The following is a 12,919-nucleotide window of genomic DNA, read 5'->3' on the forward strand; positions in this document are numbered from 1 at the left end:
CCCCCCCCCCAAAAAAAAAAAAAAAAAAAAATTGCACCGCAATATCCAAGCTATCTTAAAATGCTAAAGAAATTAGGAACAAATTTGAATTAGCCCATTTAAAATTCAACAATGAATTGTATCAATATGCATTCCCATCGAGAACCAGCTTATTAATAAGGGAGTAAGAAAATAAAAAAGAGTTTCACAAAACTACAATATGCTCTAAATCTAGCAAACAGTATAGCTTCCTCAATTAGGAAAATGTGAATCCTATCAGAACACCGCACACTGTGCGGAGCGTTCTGAACCATTGAGATCTTATGTAGTGTTGCACAAATGGCTTATTTAGGCTTATAAGCCACCAAAGAATAAGCTATGGGCATCCTAGCTTATTGTTTGGTGGCTTATAAACCACAAGGTTTGACCAAGTAATAGTCCATTGTACCCTCCACACTTCACAAAATCCCAAGCCACATTTATCTCTCACCAATCTCATTAAATATTTTTTGGGCCATTTTGACAATAATGATGGCTCATAAGCCACCCCGTTTGCCAAACACTATTATTGAAAATGGATTATAATCCACTAAATTTACGAAACACATTTTCTTATAATCGACTTGCTTATGATCCACAAATTGATTATAAGCCAAATGGACAATAAATACAAAGTTGCCCCCCCACCAAAAAAAAAAATTGCACCGCAATATCCAAGCTATCTTAAAATGCTAAAGAAATTAGGAACAAATTTGAATTAGCCCATTTAAAATTCAACAATGAATTGTATCAATATGCATTCCCATCGAGAACTAGTCTTATAAAATTATATTTTTATTTTTAGTTAAATAGACACTCAGTCTCCACCCCGCAAAAGGAAAATTTTCAGGATCCACCACTGAGTTGGGGTATTTTACTACCCCCCCATAGAGCACACAGATCTCACCATGCGAAGTGCGTTCTCTTAGAACATGCACTCCAATCAGGAACAACTTGATAACTACAAAGCATCGTGTAAAATTCATTGCACACCTACATTTTTCACCCACTTCTGCACTCATACCTGGGGGACTTTTCGTGGAGTGACATGACTCTGAGTCTCTGACAATTTGAATTATCGACTGACTGGCTTTTTTATCAGGCAACCCAATAGCTACCTGCAAAATCATGTTAATAGGACACCTGCAGTGGTCATTAAATGGAAAAGATTAATATCTACAGCAAGCAGAGAAGCATATTAAAGGGAGTAACCTAATACTGCTGTTGTTATTCATCTTGCAGGGATTATGCAACAACTGCCCTGCCATAATCTTGACTACTCTTTACTCTTTAGCCAGGTGTCACTCCAATACAATGTCTGTCTATCAGGATGAATCTTCAAATGCCAGAAACATTTCCAATTAACCTGAAATTTAATTCTAGAATTTCTTGATAAAGAATGGTAGACAGAAAACAAATAAAAATCGTAGATGCATTTTGATGCAGTATCAGATCCTTGGTAATGAGAAATGAGTATAATGCATCAATATACATATTCAACTATATGTCACATGAGTTACGAAGGCACAGAAAGTGCATAATCAAGTGAAAATAATGTATTGCAACTAGCCTATTCACTTCACTTTTATGTTAGCAACATAGAGCCACTGCATTTCTAGTAATTTTCAGCCACACACCAAAAGTAGAAATACTCAACTTTAAGTTGGCATATTTTTCCTTATTCATAGGAACCAAAAATGATTTCAGACAGAGATGCATCAAAAATAAGTAAATTTGCTATTATGTGATATCGTAGAACGTGAACAAAATAACGCTAACAAGTCCATCCCCATGATCACATAGGCAAAAGAATGTCAAAAGCAATATCCCAATCAACTCATAACATACTGCCAATGCATGACCAAGGATGCTGGCAACTTCTGAGCAGACTTTTGAAAGCTCAGAAGCTCAACATTAATGAGAAAGCAGAATCTAGAAAATGAAAGCATATTCCTGCAAGGTCAGTTAAAAAGACAGCTAAGTTCATTATAGTATAATTAACTTGTGAAATGCTAGTGACATTTGAAGATAATTTCTCAAAAATTGAAGGTTACTTGCAAGTAGGCCCCCCTGCACTATCGCAAAATCGGATGGACCCTGTGGGATGGATCCCCTATAGTTCTATTGGTGCGGATAGAACCCAGAGTGATTTTCTTTAACTCTTCAGGGGTAAATCTGCACTTGAGCAAATAGTATAGAGGGAATCTATCCACAATTAACCCAACACTAAAAGATCAATTAACAATGGAGACATTCAAATGCACAAAGACAAAAAAAGTACAACTATGTTTTATTCCAATAGTCAAATAGCTATCAACTGTTGGCACATGGGTTGCTAACATGGGTACATATGGCCCAGATACGGCATGGATATTGCTCAGGCGACACCTGGATTTGAACTGGGGATAAAGGATTTGCAGTTGCAGTCCCCCGCCTTACCACTTGGCCATGCCGCCAAATTCGATCCATATTCGTATCCACTTACCCATTACAGATACCGTTACGAATATGGATATGCCTCCATAAGGAAAACTCATATTCATATCCGCAAAAATCGAATACGGATACAGATACGCATGCAGGCATTTAAGTGGATATACATGCGTATACAAAACTAATATGAGAAAACTAGATTATATTGAAAAAAATATAGGTCAAATGATACAAGAGATTTCGTTAATGTGTTCTTTATATCTGAAAAGTTAAGATTAGATATCTTGAACATCAAAATTAATCTCAAATCTACTAACCTAAGAATTAAAGCTATTGCAACAATATGACCTACACACACACACATGTGTGTGTGTGTGTATACACGCATACACATACATACATACACACACGTGTGTGTGCGTATATGTATATATATATGTGTGTGTGTGTAGATATATATGTGTATGTGTGTGTGTGTGTATTCGGATATTTTAAGTACAAATCCGAATATTTCACTACATAGCCATATCCGCAACCATATGCTATCAATTATAGATTTTGGCAATCATATTCGTATCCTAATGGACATGGATAAGTATTTCGTGCATCCCTAGATGCTAGTCTTAGACCCTTGCACCTTGGTCAATTTCATATCAAAATTTTCGAACCTGGGTCAAAGAACATAACCAACATGCCATCAGCTTCATCCAAAACAAGATAACTCACTCTCTGTAAGATTTTATCCCAGGCTTCCAATATATCAATCAACTGACTAGCAATTTCAACCCTTACAAGAGTAAAACTTTTCAGGTTGGCCATCTTATCAAAGCAAAGACATGGAAATTGTCACTGGAACTTGGAAAGGACAAATTGGTATAGAGGAACTATCTAAAGAACTCAATATGCAGTCTAGGCTATTTTTAAGATCGTGCGTCTATGGACTTTGGTGTTCATCTACAGATGCACGTATAAGAAAAACTTCTATGCTGCTTCTTGTATCTGAACTGCCAGTTCTATACTAGGTGCTAAGATCAGGACATGAGCGATCGTCATAAGCTGAAATGTTTATGAACCTTAAAAAACGTAGACACTGTTTAACATAAGCAGAAAGAGGAGTGAAACTACAATATATGACTAAGGCTTTACAGGCTTTATTAGCAAAAGTGCAAGGAGCATGTTTTTTTTTGTTGACAAGGGAAACCTGGTCAGCAACTCAATGCCCTCACTTGAGGTCTGGCGGAGACTAGCTGCAAGGGGCTTCTCCTTAATACCAGGGGCCCATCCCCACGTGACTGGGCGAGCAGCGTGTGGACCAAGCTGGACGCAAACCAGACCCCTAACTACCAGGTTGAGTTACTGAACAGAAAAACCCTGGGCCCCAGTCCTCACCTTTATTTCCCAAAGGGGCCAGGTGAATGCGGATACGGGGATCGAACCCCTGACCACCTGGGGAGATCTCCTCTCCCACTCTTCGTGGCGCTAGCCAGAAGTCCCACCCGCGGGTGGTAAGGAGCATGTTGAATAATTTAGAAAAGCAAACTAACAAAATTTTATTTAAAAAATCGAAAATTTGAGAAACTTTTAAGTTAAAAGGGTTAGCTTTTGTGGTTTAAAATTTGTAGGCAATTACAAATACTAAGTTCAAGCATTTCAAACACAAATACAATAATATCTCAATGATATTTAAAAAGCCAGATCTAGAAATTAATAATGTAACGTCCTTATTAATATTTTAGATATTTAATACACTTTGTTACATACAATACAATAATGGAAAATGACAATTATAAGGATCAAAACAAAATCCATGAATGAGAATACATGTGATGTGTTAAATGTAAACATGTGGATACCAAAGAAGACATTGAAGTTTGAAAATGGATGAAATTTTCAAAAATAAAATAAAAAAGGCAACAACCTATTGAAAGTACAACGCACTTGCTAATGATCTTTACTTGTGGATGCAAATTCAAATGTTTATTGTAGTTATAAGTGAATTATAGTCCAATAAATGCTAGAAAGGTCTTAAAGATCAATTGAGTAGAAAACACATTTCCTTAAAGGACTACAAGAAAGAAAAGAAATTTTGAACACTCTTTTCCCATGACCCTCAGGCAAAAACCCTCTTCTTATGATAAAATGGGATTTCTAAGATGGGCTTTAACTACTTTAGTACTATGGTTGAAAAAGAGAAAGAAATGTAATCTACACAACAAGACAAGCTAATTATGTCAACCAATGTTAAAAAAAACATATACTAAGTTATGAAATAGTCAATACTTATAACAAAATACTGGAAATCCTCATAACGGTAAAAGGCATAAACTATAAAGAGGATTACAGGAAATACACTCAGAAGTCTTGTTTGAAAAGATGGATAAGAAAATCTGTATGCTGGCAATTAACTTTAATATTTAATTAGAGGGCACTCTTCAAGATAAGCTAAATATTAAAGATTCTCATTCATATGATGGTTTTTTTTGGAGGATAGAATTTTAATAAATTCCAATGAGAGAAAATAACAGGTTCTCATACATCACGATGGGTTAATTGCATAATGTTTCCGAGGTTTTTTGGATGGAAAAAATTGAAGGTGATTTGAATGACTAGATTAGAATATATGAACAAGGTTTGTATGGGCCATGACAAGCCAAGTAAATAGCGTTTTCTGACATTCCAAAGGAGACGATATTCACATTGAACTTCCATAAGTCTGGGCTGCTGTAAAAGATTTTCAGGAATAAATGGAAAATGTTGGAAAGTGACACATAAGACCATCCGATAGGACAATAAACATGTGCAGCACAAGACAGAGTCGAGAAAAGGACTTTGAGCATTTGAGACAAGATGAAGGCACTGGTTCATGATCTGTGACATGGTTATGAACAAGCAAGGGCCATAAATTTCGAGAGCACAACTAAAAATTTGTTGTCATGCTTCATAACTGCTAGATCACTGCAATTAAGGCACCAAATTCATCACCAAAGTAATTCCCTAAGAAGAAAGAAAATGAGGACATTAAAGAGGACTTCTTTTTTAAACTTACTACATGAACAGTTTAAATAAAACCTTAACAGACTTTGAGTTGAGCATGAAAGCGGTTACTTTCAACGCCTGCGGCCCAGTTGGTTTCTGGTTTAGCTTCTTGCTTTAGCCTTCTAGATTCATAACTTGAAGGACTTCAACAAGGATGATAGTTCTACGATAAATGAAAACCTACAGTAAAAATTAAACAAAACTAAGAAACAGAAGGGAAGAGTAACTAAAGAATATCACATAATTGCTTTGTCCTATCGATATTGTGTACGATAATTCAGTAAATGGAAGAGGGAAAAATTACCAAATGTCAGCCCATAGTCCAATTCTCTCACCACAACCTAGAACATGGATTTCTGTAGGAAAAAAATGTGTTAAAAGAAGGCACAGTAATTAAAAATTATTAGAATAAAAAAAGAATCAAAGCAAAAAATAAAAAAGGGGTTTTTATAGAAAATACCAGGCTGCCTGCTTAGTCCATCTCTTTGCTTGAAGAAATTGACTCCTATTGCTATTACTAGGTTACTTTGTCGATGATATGCTCTCTTTTCAAATACTCAGTTGTTAGAAACCTTCAAGTATTGCCGCATCCTTCTTCTCCTCTTTGTCCAAACATACAGCCTGCTCGTTGCTCCTAAGTCCGCAGCAGTGCACAGTCAGACAACCATCAAACAATCACGTGATCATAATGTCATGTTCCTTCCTTTGTCATAAAACTGACCCCTGGCAATGACGAGGACTGGGCTGAATCTGTTAAGGGTTTAGGTTCGGCACCTAGCTCGGCAGAAAAGCCCCTACTAGCCAAAAAAAATCAACAAAAGGAAAATTAATAGAGAGTTTGTATGGGTATCTATAAACAAATAAATTAAGGATTGAACTAAATTTGCACCTGCAGCGAAGAAACAAAAAATGCTTCAAGAAATGCCTTCCGTCCCAAGTGGAAAACCCGCATTTAATAGCAATCTTTAGGATTGAAGTTGAAATCTAATGCTAGTTGTGTTTATCCAAGTCTGAATATAGGAGCTAACATTAGATAAATTCATATCTTTCACAAATGAAGAAATATATTAGATATGCAATTTAAAGTAAAAAATGTATTTAATTCAAATACAAGGCATGTCCTTGAAATTAGTACAAGAATTGAGTTCTATCATACTCCCAATTTGAAGCAAATTGTCTCTATATAGATATCAATTACAATAAAAAACACAAGCCTCAGCTAGCGGACTAGTATCCCAAATCACTTGATGTGTACATGAAAGACGCTTGGTTAAAGTGCATGCCTGAATGAAAAAGATTCTTTGGCTTCCTCCTAAATCCAAGATCGTTCCTTTGTGCAACAAAGACATACTACTAATCAAGTACACAAAATACTCAATAGAAGAAGAAGAAGAAGAAGAGATGATAAAATAATACGTACAACATACTACTAATCAAGTACACAAAATACTCAATAGAAGAAGAAGAAGAAGAAGAGATGATAAAATAATATGTACAACATGAGAGATATCATTTTCATAGATTCCTTGAGAGTGGCCTCCATGCAGGGTGTATAAACCTAAGGAAATGATATGGTGGGTTCTTAGCAATGAACATGGGAACCAGATTGAGTAAAAACTGTAAATTTAAAATACAAAATCACTTCTGAAACAGTAATACTCCAATGAAAACAAAAAAGATTTTATCATCTCCTTTTTAAATAAGGCAGAGTATCCGAAAATTTTTATTTTTGCTAAAACGACAAATTGTATCTAATTGGGATTTCTTCCCACTGAAAAGTTCACGAAGAATCTAAAAGGTTGACCTATGCAGGTAAAAGACTCAGTGAATGAAATAATGTATTTTACCTTTCTTCAAGGACATTCTCTTGAAAAAGTTTGCACATGATTGCCAGACTGCAAAACAGATTGAGCATGATTGTCAGACTGCAAAACAGACACATGTGAAGAAAAATTATAAATGATCAATCCTCTACTCCACTAAACATGAAAGAACAATTTACTAATAAGTTTTCCTCTTCAATCTTCTCAAAATTCTGAGTCTCTAGTTTATTCTCCACTCCAGGTATAAATGCAGCCTTTCCATTTGCACTTTTAAACAAGGGTGATCCTAGAATTGACATAAATACAATCAACGAGAAGATACTAACATGTGCAGAACTTTAACTCCATAAAATAGCCTGAAAAAATAAAAACCTGTATTGTTAGCACCACTAATCTCTAAGAATCAATCAACAAGAATGCCAAAGTTAACTTTTGAAAGAAAGAAATTAATAATTGCAAGAAAGTAATTAATAAAGGAAACAATGATAAAGATACCAAATGTCACCCACAATCGGATTTTACCGGACAATACAAATGGTATTTTCATCTTTGTCCTCAATCACTCCATGAAGAAAGAAACAACCTGCATCAAAGAGGGCAACAACAAACTCACAGACTAAATCACCCATAGCAAAGGTATGTCAATATAAAGCCAAATTATAATAAAATCAGTAGAAAAAAATAGAACAATGAATAAAGAAAAATAAAAGTGGTACCAAAATGCTCTGTCATGGCCCCGACCTGCTACCTTTACTAACCAACTTGTCAAAGAAAGAGCTATTTGCTTAAATCTTCCAGGCCTAAAATCATAAGAATCCATATACATTGAGATTCTTATTGATAAAAAAAACAGCCAAAGGCATAGAGAGAGAGAGAGAGAGAGAAACCGACCTTTGTGAAAGTATCCAATTTCTTCTCGATCGATAATCGATCCTTTAGAAATAAAAATAAATAAATAAAGTTTGTCAGAAAAAAAACCCTCATTGCCTTAGAAATCTACTTCTTTATTACTAAAGGAGAACAATAAAAAAATTAAAATGAACAGTAACCTAAGGGTCTGATTGATGGAAAAAATAAAATGAATAACCAACTAACAAAATAAAAAAACTCCCACGTTCTCTAATAAAAACTGCCAAAAAAACTCTCATGTTCTCCTAAAAAAAACTCACACGTCTTCTCTCGCCTTCCCCCAAAACCGAAACCCTAAAGCCAGCCTCTCCTCTCCCCTTTCTTCTTCCAAATTCTTCCCAAGAAAAATTCTAACTTTTCAATGCCCTTATCTTCTCAATTCTCGCGGAGATCCAGAGTTTTCTGCCCTAAATTGTTAAAGATTCGACGATCCATGACGGAAGAGGAGCCTATCTCAAGCAGAGGGGTTTCTGCCCTAAGTCGTCAAAGATTCGATGATCCATGGCGGAAACCTTCTTTTTCTATTTCCTCACTATCAAATCTCCTCCGTCCTCAACCGAGTCCAGCGCCGCCGCCTCCTCTTCAATCGGTAACATTCTCTCTCTCTCTCCCTCTCTAAAAATTTTGCCATGTTTGGTTTTCTGCTGTTTAGTTGAGATCTAAGCAACTAATTTTTGTCTTTTAAGTTTAAGTAGAAGTTTCTATTCATTTTTTATTATTTTCTCTAATTGGGTATATTTGTTTGGATGTTAATTAGATTGTCAAGGGCCAAAATCGGAGTCGTCTGACAAATACAACACAAATGAAGGTTCCCAAATCAATAAAGTAATTTTAAGTATTTTTTGTATATTTTGTGCTAATATTTGTTGGGTTGATAGAATTTTAACTATTTATCTTTTTATTTTAAATATTTATCTATTTGATAACAATGTATAGAAATATGCATGCTTGCGTCTTTTCTCACACTAATTACAAGCTTAATTACAATTGTTACAGAGACTCAATTTCAAATTTTAGTTCTTGAATGTGTAGTTATTCATAGAAAGTTCATGAAGACGCTGCCCAAGACCTTATCTTATGAAGGTATTTTACAATTGAGAATTAACAAAAATTTTTTTCGCCCTTTAATTTTGCTTCTAATGGTTAAGTTAATAGTGGATCCTGAAGCAAAGCTTTGGCATGTAATGTGAGATATTTTGAATTTTTAAAAATTTTTAATTTTATTTCAAGTGAATTTTAAAGCTTTGGGATTTATGGTAAAATTAGGATGATGCTTTTACTTTATGGTAAAATTAGGATGATGCTTTTTCTTTGTAATTATAGTGATTAATGTTTACGGAATTATGGTATTATGACTCACATTTCACAGTACATGTTTTTTTTTTCTTTCCAGAATAGAGAAACCTTATATGAATATGGAAAAAGTCATGAGAATATGCCTCTTATCAACTTTATCTATGTTAATTTTGCTAATTATTTACATGATTTTCATGTACCTTGCTGAGTTCAAAACTGGTGCTGAGAGGAAAGACGCTGCTAAGAACACACTCTTGGCCTACAAATCTGCTCAGGTCAATAGTTTACTACATATCGAAGATATTCCTACTTTTACTGTCATCGACCATCTATCATCCCATAATTGACCAATGTATCTTATTTGTTATTTTTGACCATATATAACTCTTCCTTCAACATCCACCTTAGGATTGGTCATCTTCATTTGATGTTCTCAAGGAGCATATCTATATCTATATGCATTGTCACCATTTATCTAATATGTCTTTCTTCTTTAAACCAAGTTTTTCTCTCGCATTTTCGTGACAATTTACTGTTTATGTTGTACGTTTATAAATGACAAAGAATTCGAACTTCAGCTATATATTTGCTTCACATTGTGGAGTTATCATTGTGCATCATGATTTTCTTGGGTGTTATGCACTCCAGACAGTATGGTGGGTGTAGAATAATTGCATTATGTTAATTTTTTATCCCATAAGATTAGCTGTACTTCTATTATCAGCTTAAAAATGAGTTTTTTTTTATGTATAGGACATTGCTGTGGGTTGTCTCCAACTCATCCGATCAGACTTGGTTTGGCGCTCAATGTTTCAGTGTTCTACTATGAGATTCTGAACTCACCTGATCGTGCTTGTGCTCTTGCAAAGCAGGTATATTTTTGTTTTGCATTGAACTCACCTGATCGTGCTTGTGCTCTTGCAAATCAGGTAGATCTTTGCAAAGCAGGTATAATTTATTTGTAATACAATTCATTTTTGCATTGACTCAAGCGTTCTGTTGCTCTAATCATTAGATTTTCTATGATATAATTACATGTATTGACATGCATTTTGAATCTGATATTCAAGTTTTAGTGGTGTATGATCCTGGTACACTCTCGATTACTAATTTTTTTGGCATGCCTTGAAAAGTTGTGTAGTTCAAACATAGATTTTTCATAGATTAATTGAATATCAGATTTTCTGTAAATATTGAGACCCGTGCATATTTATGTTCTCTTACTTTTGTTCCAGTTGTTTCCTGATGAATGTAAATACTATGTTATCTGTCTGTTTCTTCTTGGTACTAAAACATTTTGCGATATTTCAGATTGTTAAAGTGTGGGTGAAGCAACTGACTCGACATAGAGGGTATACTGATCAGATGGTTGAGGAGGCCAATGCTGTTATTTTTACATTTGGTTCTTATCGCTTAGGAGTAAGTTGAAATATTACTTTCTGAGAAACATAATCTATTTTTAAATTTGAAGAAGCAAATTGTTTCTGATGCCTATATTGGATGGACTAAATACTTGGAAATTCATGTTCAATGTTTGAAGGAGCAAATTGTACCCGTCTTCGATTCTCTTTACACATGTTCAATATTTGTAAAAATTCTTGTAGAAACCGTGCTTTGCGCGGGTCTAAATACTAGTATTAAGTAAAAACAAGAGAGAGATATTACCGAACAACCCACAATGTACAATTCTTTTTTTCCTTTTTCCCACAATTGCCCTGAATCCAAAGCCACGACTGCTTCCTGTAGACAGGGGGGAGAACAATAAAAACCCTAAATTACTCGTTGATCTCAAAACAAAAAGGAGACAGGGCATAACCAATGAATGAAAATTTCCACATTGACTATAAAATTTCACTAAAAAAAGATGAGAAAGGGGGCCTTGACGGAGATACATATCTAATAACTTCACACTGTACAATTCTTCTCTTTGGCGGCGAACATAAACCTAAATGTGAGGAAATGAGACTGTAATTACACTCTCCTCAACAGTAGAACTAAATGGCCAACGAAAGAGTGAAAAATTGACGTTGGTGAAGTTAAGCAGCTTCTCCATGATTGATCCCAGGTAAACGAAAGAGAAACAAATAAAATCAGATAAACAAAAAAATCACACATAAAAAAAAAATTCCACAATGACCACAAGGGACGGGTAGAGATTACCAAATGCCATCCAAGTGTAGGGGCTGTTTGGATGCCTTTATTTATGACACAAAATAGAAAATAGAAAATGATTATCCACCTCATCACTTTCCATTCGAGTATTTACATTGTTTGGTTAGAAATCTTTGTGAATCCTAAAATAATAGTATTACATTGTTTGGATAGTATAATGTAAACTAGAGTATTTATGACACAAAATGGAAAGTGGTTATCCACCTCACCACTTTCTACAAGGTTTTGACTTTATTATTATTATTTTGGACACATTTATGACATTGTGTCAGCTTTCCAACAAAATCACTCATAATTTTTGTGATTTTGCTTTCGGTGACACCTCATCAAAAGGTGTAAGCTTTTCATGTAAAAGAGAATTTAAACAAACAATGTGAAGTGATGAAAGCTGACATTGGGACCCACTTTTTTACTCTTTCCATCCTTTTACATGGTAAAAACATACAACCAAACAGCTCTGTAGGAGCACTCTCAAATTTGAGCTGAATCTAGGCCTGCGACAGACAGGGGGAGAGAAAACCCTAAGTGGCTGTTTGGATGCCTTTAGGAAACTAGAGTATTTATGACACAAAATAGAAAGTGGTTATCCACCTCAACACTTTCCATTCGAGTGTTTACATTGTTTGGTTAGGAATCTTTGTGAATCCTAAAATAATAGTATTACATTGTTTGGATAGTATAATGTAAACTAGAGTATTTATGACACAAAATAGAAAGTGGTTATCCACCTCACCACTTTCTACAAGGTTTTGACTTTATTATTATTATTTTGGACACATTTATGACATTGTGTCAGCTTTCCAACAAAATCACTCCTAATTTTTGTGATTTTGCTTTCGGTGACACCTCATCAAAAGGTGTAAGCTTTTCATGTAAAAGAGAATTTAAACAAACAATGTAAAGTGATGAAAGCTAACATTGGGACCCACTTTTTAATACTTTCCATCCTTTTACATGGTAAAAACATACAACCAAACAGCCCCTAATCCGAATGAGAGAATGAAACTCAAATATAATTCTAATCAAAGTTAAGAGAGCACTGATCTTTTGGATATATTATAGAGCGTCTGAGCTTTTTTGCCGTTTTTGCTTTTTTATTCAAAAAAAAATACTCGTTTCACAACGAAACATTTTTTTTAATTGTCCCCTTACAAAATCTAAAAATTAAATATTTTTCTCAAAACATCAAAAATGTATTTTAAGATTCCGTTTTTTCATCTAAGTCGTCGCCG

General features: G+C 34.6%; 2 long non-coding RNA genes across 15 annotated transcripts in view; one reads left to right on the forward strand and one right to left on the reverse strand.

The window, feature by feature from the left end:
* Positions 1–11,669, reverse strand: part of LOC109836307 — a 19,422-nt gene extending 7,753 nt beyond the window's left edge. Inside the window, exons 1-14 of one of the 10 annotated variants that reach the window (XR_002245901.1) lie at positions 11,542–11,669; positions 11,408–11,460; positions 11,181–11,255; positions 8,202–8,243; positions 8,027–8,110; positions 7,833–7,893; positions 7,637–7,666; positions 7,335–7,382; positions 6,377–6,497; positions 5,948–6,281; positions 5,792–5,843; positions 5,521–5,667; positions 1,231–1,384; positions 1,043–1,136 (exon numbers count right to left, since the gene is read on the reverse strand). This is a non-coding gene — a long non-coding RNA (uncharacterized LOC109836307). Of the gene's footprint in view, positions 1–1,042; positions 1,137–1,230; positions 1,385–5,497; positions 5,668–5,791; positions 5,844–5,947; positions 6,285–6,376; positions 6,498–7,334; positions 7,413–7,489; positions 7,597–7,636; positions 7,667–7,819; positions 7,894–8,026; positions 8,111–8,201; positions 8,244–11,180; positions 11,461–11,541 lie in introns of all 10 variants that reach the window. The other 9 variants (XR_002245906.1, XR_002245905.1, XR_002245898.1 and 6 more) reach the window with 9 other exon arrangements.
* LOC109836308 lies at positions 8,590–11,078 on the forward strand. 5 transcript variants are annotated; one of them, XR_002245909.1, is made up of 5 exons: positions 8,590–8,808; positions 8,977–9,302; positions 9,725–9,790; positions 10,269–10,463; positions 10,827–11,078. It is a non-coding gene; the product is annotated as an uncharacterized LOC109836308 (long non-coding RNA). The 5 variants fall into 5 exon arrangements; XR_002245908.1 differs by having other exon boundaries at positions 8,977–9,044; positions 9,216–9,790; XR_002245911.1 differs by having other exon boundaries at positions 8,977–9,044; positions 9,252–9,790.

The sequence above is a fragment of the Asparagus officinalis genome, chromosome 4 (genome assembly GCF_001876935.1).
Source record: "Asparagus officinalis chromosome 4, Aspof.V1, whole genome shotgun sequence".
NCBI classification, from domain to species: domain Eukaryota; kingdom Viridiplantae; phylum Streptophyta; class Magnoliopsida; order Asparagales; family Asparagaceae; genus Asparagus; species Asparagus officinalis.